Source organism: Puma concolor, chromosome A2 (assembly GCF_028749965.1).
Source record: "Puma concolor isolate L17-30 chromosome A2, mPumCon1.1.hap2, whole genome shotgun sequence".
In the NCBI taxonomy this organism is placed as follows: Eukaryota; Metazoa; Chordata; class Mammalia; order Carnivora; family Felidae; genus Puma; species Puma concolor.
The window spans coordinates 137333208-137358091 of NC_141668.1; the positions used below are offsets into that span (position 1 = coordinate 137333208).

Here is a 24884-nt window from a genome sequence, read left to right on the forward strand (position 1 = left end):
GAGAGGGAGACACAGAATCCAAAGCAGGCTCTAGGCTCTGAGCTGTCAGCACAGAGCCTTGAAGCAGGGCTCAAACTCACAAACCATGAGATCATGACCTGAGCCAAAGTCGGACGCTTAACCGACTGAACCACCCAGGCGCCCCTCATTGTAGTTTTAATTTGCATTCTCCAAATTAAATGTGAGGTTGAGCATCTTTTAACATGTTTGTTGGGTTTTCACGTGGGAGATTTATCTACTCATATCTATTTCCCCTTGTCTATTATGGTGTCTCCTTACTGTTTTGTAGGAACTATTTGTGGGTTTTGGATAGTGACATCTCACAAATATCTTCTCCCATGTGTCATTGTCTTTTAACTGAGTTTATTACTTTTTTTAAAATTTTTAATGTGTATTTAGTTTTGAGAGAGAGAGACAGAGTGTGAGTGGGGAAGGGGCAGAGAGAGGAGGAGACCCAGAATCCAAAGCAGGCTCCAGGCTCCAAGCTGTCAGCACAGAGCCCAATGCAGGGCTTGAATTCACGAACTGCGAGATCATGACCTGTACCAAAGTTGGACATTTAACCAATGGAGCCACCCAGGCGCCCCTATAATGGTTTTTGTTTTTGTTTTTAATACAAGTTGTTGCTTACATGTAGTCTAATCTATCAGTCTTCTCTCTTATAATCTGGTGCTTATCGCTTCTCGGCCTTTTGGCTAAGATCAAGTGTAGTATCTGTTCTTGTCAGTTTAATATCTTATAATCTGGTTCTTTACGCATCTGGTTCTTTATGCATCAATATCATAAAACTATTCTCATAACTTCTAAAAAGAATTCTAGAAGTTTTGCTTTTCATATTAGGCCTTTGATCACCTGAAACTTTTTTTTTTGTATGTTGTGTGAAGCATGCAATTATAAAATTATTATTGGATAGTTAGATAAAATGATTAGACCTCCATATGACTGTCACAGATGGGATAAATGAGGCACTTGCCTTTGGAGAGAGTATCTGAGGAATCATGCTAAGTCATGCCTTCAAAATGTTATTGACAGTATTACCTGCTCCACTCATTTAAGAACTTTCTGGGGCGCCTGGGTGGCGCAGTCGGTTAAGCGTCCGACTTCAGCCAGGTCACGATCTCGCGGTCCTTGAGTTCGAGCCCCGCGTCAGGCTCTGGGCTGATGGCTCGGAGCCTGGAGCCTGTTTCCGATTCTGTGTCTCCCTCTCTCTCTGCACCTCCCCCGTTCATGCTCTGTCTCTCTCTGTCCCCAAAATAAATAAAAAACGTTGAAAAAAAATTTTTTAAGAACTTTCCAATGTATGTGAATAGTTGTTTTTTTTTTCTGGGAGCTGGAATATATGGCAAAGTACTTCATTTTTCCTAAGTGATAGGTAAAGTGGGTGCTAAAAAACGCAAAAAAATAAGTCTTTCAAGGCTACCGCTTTGCTTCAATCACTGGGGTGCTGCCTGAGGACTGGAAGAACTGATCAGCAGAGAAAGAATGAGAAGCATCAATTTGTTGTCTTTTGAGTCAAATAATCATAGTTTTTTAAAAATTTTTTTAACGTGTATTTATTTTTTGAGAGAGACAGAGCATGAGTCGGGGAGGGGCAGAGAGAGAGGGAGACACCGAATCCGAAGCAGGCTTCAAGCTCCGGGCTGTCAACGCAGAGCCTGATGCGGGGCTCGAACTCACGAACCACGAGATCATGACCCGAGCCAAAGTCAGATGCTCAACCGGCTAAGCCACCCAGGCGCCCCCAGGTCATCATAGTTTAACTACTGTTTACTTCGGTTTAGTGTGGCTTGGCTGTTTGTGTAAGCAATGGAAATTTCTAGAATGAAGGACACATTCAAATATATATGTGCAAATACATGCTAAAAAACAAGAACAGATTTTTCTCGTTTGGCTTAATAGACCTTCTTCTAGTTCTTCGCTAGATCAGCACTACACAGGAATAGCTTTATAGCAGAGCATTTTTATTGTGCCTTGGTGAAAAATGGAGTTCCTACAGTACCCAGAATCTAACACAACTTGTTCCCATAGCTGGGCATCTTGATGGATTTAATAGATAGTTTATAAGCTTTTTCTATCCAGCTAAAATATATCTGAGCAAGAAGTCTAAACTCGACTGCTAAATCTGGCTGTCCAGAGAATCTTTTAGCTGTATTCAGCTCTAGAATACAATAGTATATCCTCCCTGCTCCTTACCAGTGAGTCATCTGAACTACCTTCCTGAAGTTCTTTGTGTCTTCCCATGGTACTTCCCACCAGGTACCTTCAGGAATCTTGCGTGGCCACTGACATACAGAGGCAAAAACAATACAACATTGTACCTCTATACTCAACGATAATATACTGACCCCTTAAACATCTGTTAGGGGTAGGAGTGCCTGGGTGGCTCAGTCTGTTAAGCGTCTGACTCCTGCTTTCGGCTCAGGTCATGATCTCATGGTATGTGAGTTCAAGCCCTGCATGGGGCTCTGCGCTGACAGTGTGGAGCCTGCTTGGGATTCTCTCTCTGTCTCTCTGCCCTTTCCCTGCTCACACTCATATGCACGCTCTATCTCAAAACAAATAAATAAAACTTCCCCAAAATCTGTGAAGGGGTAGATTTGATGTTTAAGTGTTTTTATCACAATATTTTTTTAAAAAAGGATTTATTTTCCACACACTTCACAGATCCACATTAGGTCAAAACAGGAAACAGATGGGAGAGAGTGCCTACACCTCACACATCTAGCTGGCAGAGGTCAGAGCTGTGATATTAGTCTTCACAGATTGCTTGATAAATCATCATAATGAGGAAAATGTGACTAAAGTCAGGACTCAAGAACCTTGCCTATGTTTGGCGAGGAGATGAGAACCAGAGTTTATCACTCTTTTAAAATAGGACGACAGAAAGAGCAAACTGAGATAGGAAGAGCATACATTTTTTTAGGGGGTTTCACTTCACAGTAATTGACGCAGAAAATGGAAGCTGTAATGGGGCTGTAACTACACACTCTGGTAATATTCCCCTTGGAGTCAAATCAGGAATGTGAGGAGTACACATCAGCATTTCCTACGCTTCCAACTGGATTGCCGGCCTGCTGAGAAAAGTTAGGGCCTTGTAGCTTTTATCGCTAGTCATGACAGTTCATGAGATCTGAAATAAAATACCTTCAGCTGACATAGACAAGAGGTGACATTAAGGGCCAAACCGGGAAAACTCGCTGTGAGGTAGTCTTATAAAATGTACTCTCTTATTTATTAAAGAAGGCTTAACTCTACATTTTTTTGGAAAAGAAATTCAACCTTTTTGGGGTGATGTTTTGGGATAATGTCAAAGCACAACATTCTGAAGAAATGGATCTAACACAATTATTATATTACGCAAGCCTGAGATACGTATTGATTTATGAGAACTGTACGAAGCCTATCCTCTAAAGAGCTCCAACGTGTCCTAATTCAACTCCGAGAATTGCTTTGATAACTCTCTCTTGGGAAAATTAGATGAAAGCTCGCCCTAAGAGTGATTAAGAGATTTATGGGATTTATACACCAACTTGAAAGCTCAGGATTTTAGGCTTGTACTAATTGTTTCCAACCCTAGGTCCCAAAACTCTGACTCCGCTATTGAGATGTCTTGAAAGATATTTCAAGATATGCTTCCTAAACCCCACAATAGTTTAATTCAAACGTTATTTCATACATTTTTAGATATTGTTTGAACTGGAACAGCCGCACAAACCCACATGTTCAAAAGCGTCCAATACCGTATTTCAACACACTATAAAGCAAGAATGCCTGCTCTCTGCTCTCTGGTGAAACATGTAGCTACAAATTTCAAAACAACATTTGCTTTGCAGTTTCTGCACACAGTTGAACTTCTTATAAATGCCGCACTAATCCTAAAAAATTTACATGGCTTGGCATACATGTCTTTTTGATAGTGTTCAGGGCTGTGCATTAGATTTTACATTTCGCATCAGCTTTTGCGTCTTGCTAATAATTTTTGCAATGCGAATACTATTCATTAAACTATTCAGGTTGCAATAGTACCATCCTTTCGAAGCAGACAATATGAGCAGTGAGGCCAAATCTTAACACACAAAATGAAATTCATTTGACTATTTGACTATATTACTTTAAGTAACTATTGAATAGAGACAAGCAATACACAAAAGATTTCTTGAATAAATGAAATAACTACACCAAACACCATATTGTAAGATAGATTTTTAAACAAGTTCCTCAAAAATTGATTCTATCTTTTTATGAGCTTCTCTGAAGTTTGAACACTTATCTACCAACAGTTAGATAATATTAATAAATAAATGTAGGAAAACATCTAGCATCTTCTGTGGTGTGCTCCTATTTAGTGAAATGGATTTTCTCCTTGTTGTGCAAACAAAAATACAAAAATGGGTTGAGTGCTGAAGAGGCTAAAAGACCACACTGTCCTAACTACTGTGATCACAACCCCGGCGGTCAAATGATCCACTTGTCAAGATGGCCTGATCCATTTTCTCTGTTCTTATCCATAAATAAAAAACTGTTTGAAATGTGAACTTACAGGTTAAAACTCCTAAAATTCCATGTTTTGTTTGTTCCACAGACCCAGGTTCTGTAAAAGGTTAATATTTGAAAAATGAGTCCCACTGCCATTTAAAATTTTTGAATACTATGGTGTTCAAATAATACAAAGATTAAAATTACTGGCTTTTAAGTTGCACAGCCAACCATTAAATAGACTCCAGCGATCATCCCTAAGTTGTTTGTTGGTTTCCTTGTTATGTAGGCTCTGAAGTCCTAAGGTCTCTTTCTCGCTTTGAAAACTGCATCTGCCCAAACAGCCCATTTCAGCATTGTCCTCTGAGCAACAGATCCTACAAACTGGTATTTTTACACGGTATGATACTTGCCAAGGTTATTCTGTACGCTTGCATGTTCCCGCTAGTGTGTCAGCGGCATCTAAATTTCTCCTGATCCACTGCCAGTGTTTGAATGAAGTGTCATCCTTTTCTCAAATGTGTATTCACTTTTGAGAGAGAGAGACAGAGCGCGAGTGGGGAGGGGCAGAGAGAGAGGGAGACACAGAAAACCAAAGCAGGTTCCAGGCTCTGAGCTATCAGCACAGAGACCAATGCGGGGCTGGAACTCGCAAACTGTGAGATTCTAACCTGAGTTCAAGTCGGAGGCTTACCCTCGTCACCCTGGTGCCCCGGAATAAAGTGTCATTCTATTCAGAGTGCTGTCTTAGCTTCAAGATGTGAATAGCTAGCTTCCCACAAGCATGATTAAGTCAGTCACAAGATTTAGCTATATTTTCTACTCAGGCTTTACCTGAAATAGAATTCTCTATTAAGCAAGACAGCAGAAACAGGAAGAAGTACTCTCTTTAAACAAAATGCACAGTTTGGAGAAAAATTTAGGGATGATACCAGGTAAGAATGGATATTTTTCTAACTCATCTTCAATTCTGTTGCTCATGGCTTGATTTAACCTCGAGTTTCCTTCAGAGCTTGAGTGAGTTCCTCGCAATCTGATTTTTTTCATTTTTTAGGGCTTCTTTAGGAATTAAATTCTTATTTGCCATGATCAATTATCAAAACCACTGTACCCTTTGTTCTTCTCAGACCATTTATACTGTAACTCCATCTCAACTTTAGCCAGGCTCTTTCCACTTGAAATTTATAAAGGAATAAAAAAAAAAAAAAAAAAAACACAAAAAAAACCTTCATTTGCTTTCTCAAGTTACTTGCCTTGTTTCTCTGCTCCTTCATATGCCTTTCAGCCAATAGAAAAGGAGAGATTAAAACATCAACAGGCATGACAGTAATTCTAGCTTGGTTGAGGTGCTTCCAAGAATCCCTTTTTAATTGAAATGGAATTTCATTTATTCTAAGCTTGCCTGCTGCCCTCCATACACACACAAATGATCTTTAGCATCTCAGCTTGCCACATTTGAAAGGATCCAGGCCTCTTTTCCCAGAATCTTACTTTTTAAAGAAAGACACCTAAGCACAATATAAAAATGTGTTTATTTTATTTTATTGTATTTTTTTTAGAAAGAGAGAGTATACCAGCAGGGGAGAGTGAAAGAAAGAGAATCTCAAACAAGCTCCATGCTTTGCACGGAGCCCAACGATCCCACGATCCTGGGATCATGACCTGCGCTGAAATCAAGAGTCAGATGCTCAACCAAATGAGCCACCCCGGGGGCCCCTAAAAATTGTTTTAAATGGAGCGATAAGACAGCTTTTCCAACACATCTCATTAACCAAAAATACCATTCATTTATATAGCAGCTAAAAATGGCAATTTTCTCCCCCTCTGCTTAATTTCCTGTTTCCCTCCTTTGTACCATGTTGGAATTCACAAGGCCCTGCAGAGACGGGAGGTCAGGATAGATTTACTGAGGCCAGGCAAGGAGAGAAATAAATTCAGAATGCAGACCCTGGCCAACTTTGGTATGTACCTTATGTTGACTAACTCTTTATCCTACTCGTGGATTCACTTGCTCATTTCTTGGCCCCAGAACTCACTGCATGGCTCACTGGGTCCTTCAAGTTTTATTTTATAGCCCAATGGATGGATTCAGTGAGTTTCAAGAGTGTGATCAACTATTCAGAAGTGGTATGAGAGCCATTAGAGGTCAAAACCCAGAAGGACTTTACCTTTATCAAACTAAGCATCGCTTTGGGTTTTTTGTTTTGTTTTGTTTTGTTTTGTTTTGTTTTGTTTTGTTTTGTTTTTTAAGGGTTTATTTACCGTAAGAGACAGAGAGAGAGAGCACGTTCACGCCCAAGTGAGAGAGTGGGGGAGGGCAGAGAGAGGGGAAGAGAGAGAATCCCAGCAGGCTCCGCACTTTGACCACAGAGCCCAATAGAGGGCTCAGTCTCACGAACCGTGAGATCATGACCTGAGTTGAAATGCTTAACCGACTGAACCAAACTAAGCATTGCTTTGAATGAATTCTGTGGTTAGTAATTGTCTCTATGGTAACTTAATAGAATAAGAATTGATAGAATGAGTTAGGATTGCCTAGAAAGAGAAAGATACTCTAAGACTTCTTTTATTATTTAAATTTTTAAATCAATAATATAAAAGAAAGTAATATGAAAAATACTGCTCTCACCTATGATTCTCTCCTCTCCATTTCTCAACCTGCAGATGAGCTCTAATCTTGGTTTCTTGTGTATACTTCCAAAATTCCTTCATCCCTAAACAAGCAAATAAATATATACCTTCAATTTTCCCCCTTTTTATATACAAGATAGCATGCTAAATCAGCGTTTTACACTTTGCTTTTTACACTTCATAATAGATCTTGGTGTTCTTTTAATACCGATACATAGAGAATTCCCTTATTCTGTTTTATAACAGCATAGTATTCCATTATATGGATCCAACATGATTAAATGGTCCCCACAGAGGAAATTTTTAAATGTTTCCAATATTCTGCCATTTTAAATATTACTGCGACTATAGTTATCAATTAGTGTATTTTGACTCAGCTTATGTTGCTTTCATCTCGAAACAAAATCTTGATGTAATCATGCATGCTTTATAACTTTTGATCATCCAAGGTCATAAAGGGATTTTTTTTCATGGATTCCTCTAGTGCTCTTATGATTTCATTTTGTACATTTATGCTTTTTTAAATGTTTATTGATTTTTGAGAGAGAGCGCGACACAGTGCAAGCAGGGGAGGAGCAGAGAGAGAGGGAGACACAGAATCTGAAACAGGCTCCAGACTTTGAGCTAATCCTGGACTACTATCATAAGGTGTACATTATTGAAACTTAGGGTATGATTTACTATCCAATATGATTCATTTTCCCTCTGTTTTTCTTTTGTAAATATTTTCTTTTTGGGTATTCTTACTGATTTTGCCATGTGAATTTTATATTCAGTTTGTCCAGTTTAAAAAAAAAATGAAGACTGTTGGTATTTTATTGGTATTATAACATTCAATTTTAAATTAACAGAAGAAGGGGCGCCTGGGTGGCTCAGTCGGTTAAGCGACCGACTTGAGCTCAGGTCACGATCTCGCGGTCCGTGAATTCGAGCCCGGCGTCAGGCTCTGGGCTGACGGCTCAGAGCCTGGAGCCTGTTTCAGATTCTGTGTCTCCCTCTCTCTCTGCCCCTCCCCCGTTCATGCTCTGTCTCTCTCTGTCTCAAAAATAAATAAACGTTAAAAAAAAAATTTTAAATTAACAGAAGAATCGATATCTTTATGATACTGAGTCTTCCTGATTCAGAACCTAATACATATTTCCAGTAGTTGAAGTCTTTTTTCATATTCTTGATAGCATTTGAAAGGGTTCTTCACGTAAGTCTTGCACATTTCTTGTTAAGTTTATTCCCTTTTATCTTTGTCATTGCTACTGTAGGCAAGATCTTTTACTTCTTCTGAATTTTTTATCTCTAGGTTTTTTCAAACATAACACATTTGATTATTATCAAGAATAAAAGGGAACAGAGGTAACCTACAAGTCACTGACATTTGTGGTGAAGCAGGCAATTACAATGATGTTTGAGCATGAACATCGGTAAAATCTGAGCCTTTACTTCACAGAAAATATTAAGACCGTCATGGGAAGTCCTTATTTAGGAATTGCTAAGAGGCACTGTTTCTGCATTTCCCTTCATCAGTTCTCAGGCCCTTCCCACAACCCAATTCATACCACTAACATTATACCTTCTGCAGCTAAATTTAGCCAACCATTCCAGAATTGGCTTTTCTCACAATTCACTTGCCACATTAAGAAATGTTGTTCTTTTAGCTTTGTAATCTTAATACATTTTTTTATCTAATATCTTCAAGGTATAGGTCACATTCTTAGTAACAGTAAACTATTGACCCATAGTTTAAGGTCCCCTCGTCCCCAGTTCTATCCTGTTTTTTCATGTTTCACACCCCAAATTTGACTACTCAGTATTTCTCCCATACTCCCATACTTTCCCGTATTTGGATCTCTGTGCCCTCCAATTTCAGCTCCATTGGTTAAAATTCTACTCAAACCTTAAGGCCCTGCTAGAAACCTAAGGTCCCACCTCTAATCGCTTTGTTTGTTTAATTTTTTTAATGTTTATTTATTTTTTGACAGAGAGAGAGAGTGTGAGTGGGGGAGGGACAGAAAGAGAGGGAGACACAGAATCCAAAGCAGGCTCCAGGCTCTGAGCCGTCAGCACAGAGCCCAACGCAGGGCTCGAACCCACCAATTGTGAGATCATGACCTGAGCTGAAGTTGGACACTCAATCAACTGAGCTACCCAAGCACCCTGCCACCTCTAATAGTTTGAGTTATGTACTTCTTCCATTATGGGTCTTTTTCTAACCTTTAGTTTTAGAAAATTTTACCTATTAATGTCTGTATTTATGTATTTGTGTATTTTTTTTTTATTTTTTTTAATTTTTTTTTTCAACGTTTTTATTTATTTTTGGGACAGAGAGAGACAGAGCATGAACGGGGGAGGGGCAGAGAGAGAGGGAGACACAGAATCGGAAACAGGCTCCAGGCTCCGAGCCACCAGCCCAGAGCCTGACGCGGGGCTCGAACTCCCGGACCGCGAGATCGTGACCTGGCTGAAGTCGGACGCTTAACCGACTGCGCCACCCAGGCGCCCCAGTATTTGTGTATTTTTAATTGACCTATGATACTTTGCAAGTTTAAGAAGTATGGCATGTTCGTTTGATACACTTCTATATTGCAAAATCATTGCCCCCCTGGTGTTAGCTAACACCACCACCACTTCGCACAATTACCATCTCTTTTTTTGTGGTGAGAGCATTTGAGATCTATTCTCTTAGCCATTTGCAAGTATATCATTATAATATATGTAATATATATAATTATAAATAATCACCATGCCGTACATTAGATCTCCAAAGTGGATTCATCCTCTAACTGAAAGTTTGTACCTTCTGACCAGTGTCTTCCCATTTCCTCTGCCCCCACCTCATACACTCGTAACCATCATTCTACTCTCTATTTCTGTGAGTTTAGCATGGTTATTTTTTAGTCTGTTTATTTTGAGAGAGACGTGCTCCAGAGTTCAGTTTTTTTAGATTTCACGTATAAGTAATATTATGCACGATTTGTCTTTCTCTAAATTCTTTTACCTAGCATAATGCCTTAAGGTCCATCCATGCGGTCACAAATGGCAGGATTTCTTTCTTTCTCATGGCTGAGTAATATTCCACCGCTTATGCATGCCACATCTCCGTTGTCTCTTCATTCCGTGATGGGCACTTACATTGTTTCCCTATCTCAGCTATAGCAAATAATGCTGCAGTGACCATGGGAGTGCAGATATCTCTTCAAGATCCTGATTTTATTTCCTTTGGATATACGTACAGAAGGGGGGTTGCTGGACCACCTGATAGTTCTATTTTTAATTTTCTTAAGAACCTCCGTACGCATGTTGTTCATAGTGGTTGCGCCAATTTACATTCCCACCAACAGTGCCCAGGGGTTCCTTTTTCTTGACATCATTGACAGCACATGTTATTCTTGTCGTTTTAATGACAGCCCCTTAACAGGTGTGAGGTAATATCTGTTTGTGATTTCAATCTTCCATGACAGTTCTAATTACAACCGATCACCCCCACCCCTCTTCTGAGTGTCCATGATACTTTTTACCTCTAGTTTTCTGTGGTAATGTAATGCCCCAAGGTGGTCCAGAACCTACTCCTTGGAATCCACAAGTATGTTATGTTACGTGGCAAAGGGACTGTGTACAAGTAATTAAGGTTAGGAACCTTAAGACAGAGTATCCTATGTTATCCAGGTAAACCCGATCTAATCCCGCGAGCCCTTCAAAGCAGAGAACTTTCTCTACCTGGAGCCAGGGAAATGTGGCAGAAAGATAAGAGAGAGACAGGAAGTAGTAGAAGGATTCTAGCCATGATTACTGGTTTGAAGATGGAGCCAGACGTGCAAAAATCATGAGAAGGACATGAGTTCTGCAGGCAACCGATGAGCTTGTAAGAAGACCCCGAGTCCCAGCCAGCACTTTGATTCTGACTAGATGTTAATTTCTGCCTCATATTCATAAAGTACGCAAAACCCCGATCTAAAGGGCACCAAGGGACATTCAGATTGTTATCATGGAATTTGGTTCAAGTGAACAAATTACTAGAAATCCCAGAGCGAATTGGGAGAAATCCCAGAGAGCTGGTGATGCTCAGATTCTTTGTACAGACTAGGAAGTAAAAAAAATGAAGGGTGTATGGACAGACAAGAAACAGAAAACACAGTGGATTAATGGTGATAGTATCACGAGAGATGGAAACCATTAGATAGGCATGTCTGATCTCCTCCAAAGAGCTGATGAGAGCGTATGTTCATGTGCATGTGTGTGTTTATGATGGTGTGGGTATTCTGGGGGCATTTCTCTCCTGACTAAGGCAGCTGAACATCTGTGATACAAGAGGGTGAAGGGAATTCACAGTTCAGTCCTTGACTGTAGAGGAGAAGAACAGTTGTGAACACCAGCAAGATCAGTTTGCTCTTTCTTCCCACTTATAAGACACTGAGACTGTCAGCAATCACTGTTTTTAGAGAAAGTCATGATTACATGAACAGGAATCAGCAGAAAGCTCATGGTATACAGAATTGTTTATCACAGAGGTTATTGTAACCAGAGCAACATATTGTCCTCATTATAGATCGTAAGAAAAAATGCCTGTTTCCATTGACTTTTTTTTTTTTTTTTTGCTGTGATGCAATATTATTTATATTTCACAAGTGGTATCTTAGCTTTTTTGGAAAGAGTTCTTCATTGATTAAAAATGCAAAGCTTTCTCTAGGTGATACTAACTGGTGCCATATTTTCTCTGGCAAATTTCTGTTGCTGTAAATCTAGCCTTTAGATATTTTGGGGAACATCAGCATCATGTGAGAAATTACTGTATCTCTAAAGGATCTACAGATCCCTCAAATTAGATGCACTATTTGGGAGGATAAGGGCCTATTTCTAAAAAGAGAGGCCATACTCGGCCAGATGTTCAAACGGCTATGGACTAAATAAATAAATAAATAAATAAGAAGTGTTCTGGAGTTTTGGATGATTCCTCTTCACTCAGGACATAGGAGGTTTTTCTTTCTGTCTCTCTTTTTCTCTTTCCTGGTTGAAATGCCCGATGGTTCATTGTGATCTTCTGTTGATCTCCAGAAGTGCTTCAGATTCATGCAAGTGGGTACTCATGAATCTGTGACAGGAGAGAGCCCAATAAAATAAATACACACATTTTTATTTTTTATTTTATTTTATTTTTTTAACGTTTATTTATTTTTGGGACAGAGAGAGACCGAGCATGAACGGGGGAGGGGCAGAGAGAGGGAGACACAGAATCAGAAACAGGCTCCAGGCTCTGAGCCATCAGCCCAGAGCCCGACGCGGGGCTCGAACTCACGGACCACGAGATCGTGACCTGGCTGAAGTCGGCCGCTTAACCGACTGCGCCACCCAGGCGCCCCAAATACACACATTTTTAAAAATGATGTTGGGACTGGCAAGGACCAAAGAGTTAAGGCCTCTTTCCTTTTGGCTTTTAAACTTCTAGCAAACTTTCCACAATGATGGGCTTTCCATCTTTGTAAGACTGATAGATGTAATTCATAGCAAGCCCTGTTTTCCAGTCTCATGAGTGAGACTCACTGTAAACAAATATTTAATTACAGCCATAATAATAGAGGGCTCTTGGAGTGACAAAAAAAAAAATGTGTGCTGAAATCTTTTAGTGGTATCCCATGACTCCCGGCATAAATCCCAAATCCCTTCCGTTAGTTTTGTGACCAAACCCCAACTTAAGTCTACAGGTTTATCTATAACAGCATTAGCCTAGGCACTACTGACATTGGGGCCCTGTCCTGTGCATTAGAGGATGATTAGATGCATCTCTGTCCTCTACGCACTAGATGCCGGTAAGCCTCCATACACACAACAGTTAATGGCCACCAGAAGCATCTCCAGACATTGACAGATGTCCCTGTGGCCAAACTCATCCCTGGTCGAGAAGCACCGGTGTATGGTCTTTTACGCCTTCCAGCTTGACTCTCACACCGTGAACAAATTTCTTCCAGCTCTTTCACTGTTTCTCTCCTCCGTACTTTTGTATTTTCTGTACTCTTTTTGTGTGCAGTTCTCTTCCCCTGCTGTATACCCAGCATAGTCCATCTTCTTTTCAGGGCTCAACTTAGAAGTCTGGGTGAGGGAGGTACAGCTTTCCCCCTCATTTCCCCTGAAATAAACATTTCCGTATCTCTCTCGCCTATTAAACTGTATTTTGCAAAATGTTAAGGCTCCTTATTGAGTTTATTGAATGCGTCCCATCACCTGGCACATATTAAGGTGTACAATAAATAATTATTGAATGAACTAATCTCCGAGCCCGGACAAACATTAGTCAATACTATCATAGTGTTACTTAAAAAAAAAAAAAGTACATTCCCTTGTACAGTTATTAAGCATTAAGATTTCAGAAAATAACCTTGGAGAAAATCTGGTATAACGTGTCAAACACAAATCACTGTTTCAACTTAATTCTTTCCAAGCTTTTGACCTTTATAAATCTTCTTAGCTAAATTCATTTTATATTTAAAACCTATATTTTATCACTGTTTGGCAGATCTTTGTTTGCTGTCTATTAGCACGGTAAAGGTCACATCGTTAGATGAAGCCTGGTGGCAGAAAAAACACAGTAATTTGCCAATGGGAAACACATGAAAAGTGACTTCATTTTTTATGTTGTCCTACAACTTTTACCTTGGGGTCGATTTGAAATGTTATTATTCAAAATTGAAAACTATGTGTGAAATGAATTCTGGAAAGTACACAAAAGAGAAAAGTCCAACCCTAAAACCGTAGTTATTTTGTGCAATTAAGGAGTAGGAAGGTGCTTAAAATGTCTTGGCCGGCAAGGGATTTAAAAAGCTGCTAAGTAAAAGCTACTTAAGTAAGTACAGACACCCTGAGCTTTGTTTTTCCACATTGTTTCTTATCGATGCCACTTTTCTTACTGATAAAAGAAAATAAATCCGAACAACACTCATATGGCAGACAGATAATTATTTGATGTGTGCCAGATCGGATACAAAGTGCAGCCCATTCCTGATAGTGTTGTAGGGTACACGGGGCAAGGTTTACAGGAATTATCTAGGCCCTGTTTCTCATTTCAAGGACTTCTCTCCAACACAAAGCAAGGTAACCTGTCAAAATGATTTACTGAAGGTCTCCTGTATGCAAGCACAGGAGGAGATAAGACATAACTAAAGCACAGCAGTGGCTTGCAAGAACTACCAGTCTGGGGAGGGATAAACGACATGTACAGACAAGACGATAATTTAGCGGGGGGAAAGCCCCATGTGTTAAAGACAAACAGAATGCTACATGAATCTGAAGACAAGCGAGATAACGTGTGTGTGTGTGTGTGTGTGCGCGCGCGCGCACGCGCGTGTGTCTGTGTGTTCGTAATGGGGTTGTCTCAGAATACAGGACCTTCTAGGTAGATTAAATAATATGTTTAAGGAAGCATTTATATTAGACATATTTTTATAACAGTGAGAAGAGGATGTATTTGGAGGTAGAGGCTAGAATATTTGGTGCCTTATATGTCAACGTGAGGAATGTGTCCTCACCCCGGTCGACAAGAGCCACATTTCAACAACTTGGCTCTACCCCACTAGCATTGAGTCAGATGCTTGCCATCCAGTAATTGGTGGTGTTGGGGATGGTGGTGGCAGAGTGGGTGTGTGAAGCAAGGGAAGAAGGAGGGGAGGGAGGGTGCTATTCACTAATAGGGAGGGATTGGAGATGTTTACCTCAATACTACCCCTTTTAGCTGTACTGAATATGAATAAACAGTCTAACAGGAGGCCTAGAATAGACAATGAGGAGAGAGATATATGAATGAATACCACTGGAACTACCTAGATGAGAGAAAATGAGGACTTGACTCTGGGTGACCGTGGGATTAAAAAAAGAGAGAGATTGATGAGAGAGATTATTTTATTTTACTTTATTTTATTTTATTTTTATTTTACTTTATTTTATTTTTATTTTACTTTACTTTTATTTTATTTTATTTTATTTATTTTTTAAAGTTTAGTTAGTTAACAGACAGTGCAATATTGGTTTCAGGAGTAGAATTCAGTGAGTCATCCCTTACATACAACATCCAGTGCTCATCATCACAAGTGCCAGAGAGAGAGATTTTATACAGATAATTTCGGGAACTGATGATTTAGCTGCAAGCAAGAACGACTTGATATCACTCTGAGGTTTCATGACTGAACAACTAAGCAATTCGAGAAGCTGTTAGTAGAAACGAAGAAATAGGGATGCCTGGGTGGATCAGTTGGTGAAGCATCCAACTCTTGATTTTGGCTCAGATCATGGTCTCGTGGTTTTGGTGAGATTGAGCCCTGCATCCGGCTTGGCTTGCTTGGTATTCTCTCTCTCTCTCTCTCTCTCTCTCTCTCTCTCTCTCTCTCTCTGTCCCTCCCCTGTTCGCCCACTCTCTCTCTTTCTCTTTCCCAAAATAAATACACTTTAAAAATATTTAAAAACAAAGACATGAATAAAGAAAGAAAGTGAAGAGGTCAGTGTTTGAAAGGTTGAACTGTCACATACTCACAGGTGAATGTTGTGGAGATAACTGGCTTTTGAGCTCAGGAGAGGGGCCAGGGCTAAGATTATACTTTTAGGAACCTCTCCTGAGCAGGAGAAGATAAGGAAGTGGAGGGGAAAGGAGGGTTTACTGAGGAGGGAAAAGGCGACACCATTGACACAGGACATTTGGTTAGACCTACATGTAGAATATCAGAGAAAACAAACCAACATTGTGCTCTGTGAGAATATTTCAAGGCTGGAGATTTAGAAGTGAACATAGAGGAACCATAACTCCTCACTCCTTAAGTATGAGCTGCCCATAGTAACTTGCTTCCACAAAGGAGAGTTTGAAAAGGAGAAAAAGGAGGAACTTTACGTGGAGAGAAGAGACCAGGCAGGCAGGTGATCAAGTCAACCTTGACCGCCATAGATCGTGTGGATAGCATGATATGATGAAAATGGCCTTTCACTTTTGTGGTATTCTTCCTCAAAACTCATAATCCCAGTCTCATCATGAGGAAAATATCATATAAACTCAAAGTGAGGAACATTCTACAAAATATCTGGCTAGTACTCCTCAAAACTGTGAGTCATAAAAACAAACAAACAAAAAAAAACCCAAAAAACAAAAAAAAAAAAACAAAAAAAAAAAAACAAGGAAACTGTACAAAACCATCACAGATAAGAGGGGTCTGAGGATAAATTCAAGTAAATGGTTTTTTTTTTTTTTTTTTTTTTTTTTTTGTATTATATCCTGGATGGGAACCTGGGACAGAAAAAAAAATGTTAGGCAAAAACTAAGGAAATCTACATACTATGTAGAATTTAGTTAATAATAATTCACCAATAATGATTCAGAAATTGTAACAAATATACCATATTAACGTTAACAATAGGGGAAACTGGTTAAGGGTATACATGTGGGTGCCTGTGTGACTCAGTCAGTTAAGCATCCAACTCTTGATTTCAACTCATGATCTCACAGTTTTTAGCTCCATGTCGGGCTCTGTGCTAACAGCAGAAAGCCTGCTTGGGATTCTCTCTCTCTCCCTCTCTCTCTGCCCCTCCACCACTCTCTGCCTCTCCCCTGCTCAAGGGTTCCTGCACCCGCTCTTTCTCTCTCTCTCAAAAATAAATAAACATTAAAAATGGAGGGATATATGTGGAAAGCTGCTGTCTTATATTTTCAATTTCCTGTAAATCTAAAACTGTTCTAAAAATCATCTTCTTATTTTTAAAGGGAGAGACATTGTACGTTGAGCAATCCACTTTATCAAATGCTGCAGAGACACAGAAGGAAGTCACAGGATTGGCCTGTCGGTTGTATGTGTGTGAGTTAAAACCAAAGAGATTTCAGTGTGTGGTGGGCAGGGAATTTACAGAGAATGAAGTGGTGAGTGGGGGATAGGGTGTGAGAGCAGTAAGGAGGACAGTGTTGACGAAGAATGGTCCTAAAGAATGCAGGAGCTCAGACTCCAGAGGAGCTGGAGAGCTTTTACAGAGGGAGGGACAGGAAGCAAGCCAAGGAGGAAAACTGAAAGCTCAGTTGAAAGACAACATAACGGGCATGTTGCAGTCTCCTCTGCTATGACAAGTGACCATAAACTTGGTAGCTGAAACCACACAAATTCTCTTCCATTTCTGGATATTGGAAGTCTGAAAGCACTTTCACTGGGCCAAAATCAAGGTGTCATCTGGCCTATATTCCTTCTGGAAGCTCTAGGTAAGAATCTGTTGCCTTGACCTTTAAAGCTTCTAAAGGCCACCTGCATTTCTTGGCTTGTGGTCCCTTCCTCCACCCACAAAGCCATCAGAGTAACATTTTTTTTTCCTCCTCTGATCTCTGCTTCTATCTTCTCTCTCTCAGACTGTGTCTGTTGTCTCTCTTTTATATAAGGAACCTTATGAGTACATAGCACCCACCTGGATAGTCCAGGGTAATCTCCCCATCTCAAGATCCTCCTCAATTCAGTCACATCTGTAAAGCCCTTTTACGATGTAACATAACACTTTCATAGGCTCTAGGGATTAGGGTATAGACATCTTTGGGGAGCCACTATTGGTTCTACCAGTGGGTAACTGCTGAGCCTTGAAGAAGGTCCAAGAGATGGGATAAGAAGATGGAAGGGTCTATTTTAAATTTTTTTTTAAGTTTTATTTATTTTTGAGAGAGAGACAGAGAGAGTGAGTGGGGGAGGGGCAGAGAGAGGGAGAGAGAGAGAATCCCAAGCAGGCTCTGTGCTGTCAGCACGGAGCCCGACGCGGGGCTCGAACTCACACACTGTGAGATCATGACCTGAGCCGAAACCAAGAGTTGGACTCTTAACCGACTGAGCCACCCAGACGCCCCTGGAAGGGTCTATTTTAGCCAAGAGAAGCTGGGTACGGTAGAGGTGGTGACTGTTACATCTGGAAACATGAAGGAACTGAGAAACCAGAAGATTCTAAAGATTTATATTGTACATGTTAAGGTCTCCAAAGATGGAGATTCCAGAAATATGCATGGGTGCTCTTGAGTCTTTGGCTGATTACAAATTTATGTATGTATAGAGTAAAATCCAAGGGAATGGATAAATAATTACTGGGAACTGTTTGATGAACAATTTCTGGAGCCTGCTCATGAAATTATTTGAGTTACCGTCTGACGTGGTGGACAAAATTCACTGAATACTCAAAGCGGTCAGTTAAAACACCACAACAGCTACACATAAGAAATGAGAGTAAAGTAAAACCCCGATAGAAATATTATTAAATAACCATCAGAGTGGATAAAATTAGAACTCATGATATTACCAGATGCTGGTGAGCACAGAAAGAAACTAGATATCTGAAACAATGCTTGTACCCTATGGAGAGGCCCAGGTGGCAAGGAACTGAGGGAGGCCTCAACCAATAGCCAGTGGGGAACTGAGGCCCTCAGTCTACCAACCTATGAGAAATTGAATCCCAGCCACAATCACATGATCCCCCCTCCAGTTGAGCCTTCAGATGAGACCACAGCCCTGGCCAACACCTTTATTGTAGCTCCGTGAGGGAGCTTGAAACGGAGGCACCCAGCTAAACTGTGTGCAAATTCCTAATCCACAGAAACTGTGAGATAATAAATGTTCATTATTTTAAGCTGCCAGGTTTGGAGTAATTTGTTACATAGCAAGAGATAAGTTCTATTCCTCCTCTAGTGCCTACATGTATTTGGCCCTTATCACAGAGTATTTTAATTATACAATTATTTCCTCCTTGAGATTATTGATTCCCTTGGGCAGGAATTGCTGTGTGTCAGTGGCTAGTATATGGCTGCCACGTCATTCAAAAGATATTGATAATAGAACTGAAATGAACTATATTTAAAATGACCATGGTGACAAAGGAGAGGCAGTGTAGTATAAGGTGGAGACAAACTTTTTTGGTTCAAATTTTCCCACTTCACTCACCAACTGCTCACCACAAGTGCAGCTACCATCTATCACCATACAACATTGTTACAATACCATTGACCATATTCCCAACTGTGTGATCTTTAGCAAGAATCTTAATCTTCCTATAAGTCTGTTTCCTTATCTGTAATGAGAATAATAAATAATAGTACTTTCCCCAAAGTGTTGCTGTAAAGCTTAGATGAACTAATATTTTAAGGTCTTAAAATAGCCCCTGACATACATAGTTGGTGTTCAATAAATGTCAGATGTTATTTCTTATATATTTCTGAGTGAAGGAAATCAGGATGTACAATTTGTAAATGACATCAAGTTAACATGGATTGCAATGAACAGTAGTAATACATTTTAAAATTCCAATTTCCTTCTGCAAACATTTTAAATCGTTGTCCTCAAAGAGGTCACAGAGATGGACCCATAAACCAACAAGTGATATGATGGAGCATTCTCTTGGGAGCATAAAGAGGTGGCCCTTAACTCAGTCTGAGGATAGTAGAGGGAAGCCTGTTTAGTTTTTCAAATCTATCAATTAATATAGAGATAAAAACATAACCACAGGGGTGCCTGGGTGGCTCAGTTGGTTAAGCGTCCGACTTCAGCTCAGGTCACGATCTCATGGTCTGTGAGTTCGAGCCCCGCGTCGGGCTCTGGGCTGATGGGTCAGAGCCTGGAGCCTGCTTCCGAATCTGTGTCTCCCTCTCTCTCTGCCCCTCCCCTGTTCATGCTCTGTCGCTCTCTGTCTCAAAAATAAATAAACGTTAAAAAAAAACAAAAAACAAAAAACAAAAAAAACATAACCACAAAATATTTATTACCTTTTCTACTTAGATATGTGCATAAAAATATATGCATAATAAATTCAGGGTACTTATTTTTTTTAACGAAAGATAAGTGTTCTTTTACAATGGGATCCCGAAAAGACTCATTCAAAGTTCTGCAGCCTTCTAGATGTGAGAGTCATTGCATAAAATTAAAGAATGACGAAATGTGGGGGGGGGGGGGTCAGGGCAGGGGGGGAATATTATGGATGATAGGCTTTTAAGTAAGGTAAATTTCTACATTATATTTATTTTAAAAAACAGACTGGTATATTGAGAGTAATATATCTTAAGTAGTATTAAATTTGAAGAAAAATAATAGTATTAAAGTTGAAGAAAAAGAAAAGAAAATTGCCATAAAATCTACTTACTTGAGCAGTAAGTAGTAGAGAAGTATAATTTTATAAAACACATAAATTGATATACATTTGTAAATACATATATTGAAGTTTTATTGAATATACTGTTTATAAAAATTAACTGGTAATAAAAAAGTGAGTTAGGGCAAATAATTCACAACTCTTAAATAAGTACCCATAATTAATAGCTGATACAGAGTGCTTAGTATATGCCAGGAACTTTCTAAATATTTTACATATATTAACTTATTTTTTCTAAGTTTTTATTTAAATTCCAGTTAGTTAACATACAATGTAATATTAATTTCTGGTATACAATTTAGCGATTCAACACTTCCATACATCACCTGGTGTTCATCACAAATGCCCTCTTTAATACCCATCACCTATTTAACCCATCCTCCCACCCACCCACCCTCTGGTAACTATCAATTTGTTCTCTATAGTTAAAACTCTGTTTCTTGGTTTGCCCTCTCTTTTTTTTCTCCTCTATGACCATTTGTTTTGTTTCTTAAATTCCACATGCGTGAAATCATATGGTATTTGTCTTTCTCTGACTTATTTTGCTTAGCATTATACTCTCTAGTTCCATCCACATCATTGCAAATGGCAAGATTTCATTCTTTTTGACATCTGAGTAATGTTCCATTGCGTAGTTATACCACATCTTCTTTATCCATTCATTGGTCGATGGACCTTTGGGCTCTTTCCAAAATTTGGCTGTTGTTGATAATGTTGCTCTAAACATCAAGGTGTGTGTGCCCCTTCAAACCTGTATTTTTGTATCGTTTGAGTAAACACCTAGTAGTCCAGTTGCTGGGTCATAGGGTGATTCTATTTTTAACTTTATGAGGAAACTCTCTACTGTTTTCCGGAGTGGATGTATCAGTTTGCATTCTCACCAATAACATAAGAGAACTTCCCTTTCACTGCATCCTCACCAACATCTGTTGTTTCCTGTGTTGTTGATTTTAGTCATTCTGACAAGTGTGAGGTGATATCTCATTGTAGTTTTGATTTGTATTTCCCTGATAATAAGTGATAAACATCTTTTCATGAGTCTGTATACCGTCTGTATGTCTTCTTTGGAAAAATGTCTATTCATGTCTTAGATGAATAAATTGGGTTATTTATTTTCCAGGTCTTGAACTTTAGAAGTTCTTTATACATTTTGAATACTAACCCTTTATCAGATAGGTCATTTTCAAGTATCTTCTACCATGCCATGCCATAGGTTCCCTTTTGGTTTTGTTGATTGTTTCCTTTGCCGTGCAGAAGTGGGTTTCTTTGTTTTGTTGTTTGGTTTGTTTGGTTTTTGGTTTTTTATAAAGTCCCAATAGATTATTTTTGCTTTTGTGTCTCTTTGCTTGTGACCTGTACCTCAAGGTACAGGTCTAGTAAGAAGTTGCTATAGCTGATGTCAAAGAGGTTACTGCCTATGTTATCCTCTAGGATTGTAATGCTTTCCTGTCTCACATTTAGGTCTTTAATCCATTTTGAAATTATGTTTGTTTATGGTGGAAGAAAGTGGTTCGGTTTCATTCATTTGCATGTTGCTGTCCAGTTTTCCCAACGCCATTTGTTGAAGAGACTGTCTTTTTTCCATTGGATACCCTTTCCTGTCTTGTCAAAAATTAATTGACCATACAGGTGTGGATTCATTTCTGGCTTTGCTGCTCTTGTGCCAGTGCCAAACCGTCTTAATAACTACAGCTTTGTAATATAACTTGAAGTTTGGAATTGTGATGCCTTCAGCGCTGCTTTTCATTTTCACGGTTGCTTTGGCTATTTGGGGGTCTCTTGCGGTTCCATACAAATTTTAGGATTGTTTGTTCTAGCACTGTGAAAAATGCTGCTGGTATTTTGAAACGGATTGCATTAAATGTGTAGATTGTTTTGGCTAGTTTGGACATTTTAACAATATTTGTTCCAGCCCATGAGCATGGAATGTCTTTCTGTGTCTTTGTGTCGTCTTCGGTTTCTTTCAGTTGTGTTTTGTAGTTTTCAGAGTACACATCTCTCACCTCTTTGGTTAGGTTTACTCCCAGGTATCTTATTGTTTTGGGTGCAACTATAAATGGGATTGATTCCTTAATTTCTCTTTCTGCTGCTTCATTATTAGTGTGTGGAAATACAACAGATTTCCATATACTGATTTTGTATCCTGTGACTTTACGAATTCATGCATCAGTTTTAGCAATGTTTTGGTGGAGTCTTTTGGGTTTTCTGTATAGAGAATAGTGTACAGGAATAAATCCCATTTGATCATGGTGAACAATTCTTTTAATGTGCTGTTGGATTCACTTTGCTAGCATTTTATTGAGAATTTTTGTATCCATGTTCCTCAGGGATTTTGGCCTGTAGTTTTCTTTCTTAATGGAATCTTTATCTGGCTTTGGTATAGGGGTAATGTTGGCCTCATAGAATGAATTTGACAGTTTTCCTTCATTTTTGATCTTTTGGAATAGTTTGAGAAGAATAGATATTAATTCTTCTTTAAATGTTTGGTAAAATTCACCTGTGAAACCATCTGGCCCTGGACTATTTTTGTTGGGAGATTTTTTTTTTACTGATTCAATTAATTTGCTGTTCTTGGTGTGTTCAAGTTTTCTACTTCTTCCTGTTTCAATTTTGGTAGTTTATATGTGCCTAAGTATATAACCATTTCTTCTAGGTCGTCCAATTTGTTGGCATACAGTTTTTCATATAATTCTCTGACAATTGTTTATATTTCTGTGGTTATGTCTCCTCTCTCATTTGCAGTTTTATTTATTTGGGTCCTTTCTCTTTTCTTTTTCATAAGTCTGATGAGGGGTTTATGAATTTTACTAATTTTTCCAAAGAACCAACTCCTGTTTTCATTGATCTGTTCTATTGTATTTTTACTTTCTCTTTCATTTATTTTTGCTCTCACCTTTACATTTCCCTCCTTCTGCTGTCTTTAGATTTTGTTTATTGTTCTTTTTCTATCTTCTTTAGGTGTAATGTTAGGTTGTTTATTTGAGATTTTTCTTAGGCCTGTATTGCTATATACTTCCCTCTTAGGACCACTTTTGCTGCATTTCAAAGATTTGTTCCATTGCATTTTCATTTTCATTTGTTTTCATGGTTTTTTTTTTTTTATTTCTCCTTGGATTTCTTGGTTAATGCATTCATTGTTTAGTCGTGTGTTATTTCACCTCTATGTTTTTGTAGTCTTTCCAAATTTTTTCTTGTAGTTGACTTCAAGTTTCATAGAGATGTGGTCAGAAAGGATGCATGGTATGATCTCTCAATCTTTTTGTACTTTTTGAGGCCTGATCTGTGACCCAGTATGTGATATATCCTGGAGAATATCCCATCATATATTAACTTATTAACCTTCTAACCTCTCTGTGAGTTAGGTACTATTACTATCCCCATGTTAAAAATTAGGAAACTGAGACACTGAAAATTAAGTAACTTCCCAAAGATCATGTAAGTCAGTGAGAGGTAGAGCTGAGGGTCAAATTCAGGGAGCTTAGTGTTAGCTTTGTTTCACTTGTGTAATAAATGATACATTCTCTTTGTTCAAAATAAATAAAAACAACTTAGAAATGAAACAATAAGAGTGCTTCTGTATCTCAGTCTCTAAAAGTAAACCCTGTTGAAGGTATATAGATACACATATAGACTTATACATTATGTATACAGGAGGCACTTTTGTAAAAATGGGACATATTTATACAATGTATATAGTTTTTCTCTTAATATCTAAAATACATGTTTCTCTGTCTTTAAAATATCTTTCTATGTATCGTTACAAATAACACAGCAATTAATATTCTTCTACATATATTTTTACTTGTGCTGAATTTCTCTGGAACAAATTCCTAGGAGTAGGATTCTTGGATTCAAGATTATGTGTTTGGGGAAATCTTGACAGATAATGATAAACTGTCTTACAAAAGGGATATTAATTTTTTAATTACCACCTTGAATGTAACATTAAAATCAAATCATCATTTAAAAATCATAATTTTGGAAAAGTCTTAGGTTTGCATGCTCCAGTGTTTTCATTCCTGTGTTGACAGTTTATCTCCCTGCCTCACTCACTAAACTGTGTAATTAGTTCCAATCTTTTCATTATGATTCTCCTAAATTTCTAGATAGACAAACCAATCATTTACGGAGAAATAATCTTGTCCGTCTTTTGCCCATGAAATTTATTGTTACTCCCTTGTCTAAATTTACACTGCCAGGGCAGGGATGAATGATAGCACTCTTCATCCGACTTGAGTAGGAATGCCTATACCGTTACTCCAACCAACGTAAATGTTTCATGGGAGTTTCTTCTAAGGTAGTCTGTGTCAACCAAAGCAAATTTATTTCTCTTCCTAGCTTATTGAATATTTATATTCACTGTAGGTATTGAATTTTATATAGATCAGTGGGAGAGTATGGCTTTTCTCTCTGTGATTTTCAAACCATTCCCCAGGCCCCTGGCAGCCGTCTTTTCTACTTTATGTTTCTTCTGCTCTCTGCAGTGATTTGAAGAGCTCCCATTTCTTTAGTAAGTTCTCCCAGCATATTGTTCTTTTTCTGCTGCTTCCTTATCACTTCCTTGACCACTTTCTTTTTCTATATCATGTATGTTTTCTTCAACTGATAAGAGAATATAGATTAGTATGTGTCTGAAATTTTCTTTTGTTTTCTGGAGTAGTTCT

General features: G+C 38.7%; 1 long non-coding RNA gene and 1 pseudogene across 1 annotated transcript in view; both read left to right on the forward strand.

Moving 5' to 3' along the window:
• The window catches only part of LOC147583555 (uncharacterized), a 225010-nt gene that overhangs the window by 157649 nt on the left and 42477 nt on the right, over positions 1–24884 (forward strand). The gene's annotated exons all lie outside the window — the stretch shown is intronic.
• Positions 676–793, forward strand: LOC112853061 (U2 spliceosomal RNA; annotated as a pseudogene).